This window comes from Pelodiscus sinensis, chromosome 8 (assembly GCF_052426305.1).
Source record: "Pelodiscus sinensis isolate ZL-2025 chromosome 8, ASM5242630v1, whole genome shotgun sequence".
Taxonomy (NCBI): domain Eukaryota; kingdom Metazoa; phylum Chordata; order Testudines; family Trionychidae; genus Pelodiscus; species Pelodiscus sinensis.
The window spans coordinates 5,043,898-5,044,270 of NC_143059.1; positions in this window are offsets into that span (position 1 = coordinate 5,043,898).

Here is a 373-nt window from a genome sequence, read left to right on the forward strand (position 1 = left end):
CGGCTTGGCCGAGAGCAGAGCTGGGGAGTCCCACGGCAAGGCAATGCAGTAGATAGCCCTGCTGGGACTCACCCCACAACCCTCTTGTGCCCAATCCCCTCCCCTGTCAGGGTCCATATCAATGCTAGATGGCCTTCCACCCCCGCAGCTCCCTGCCTATCCTCAGGCCCAGCCAAAGGTGTTCGGGGTCAATCCTGCTCCAGACAAAGCCAAGGCTGGAGGCATTGCAGAGTTCAGTGGGAGCAGGCCGGAGCCGTGGAGGAATCGGGGTGCAAGGAGGGTAGAGACGCTGCCACAGATGGTTCCAAACACAGAGGGTGCCGGTAAATCAAAGGAATAAATCTACAGCGGCAGCAGGAAAGCGGGGGGCGGG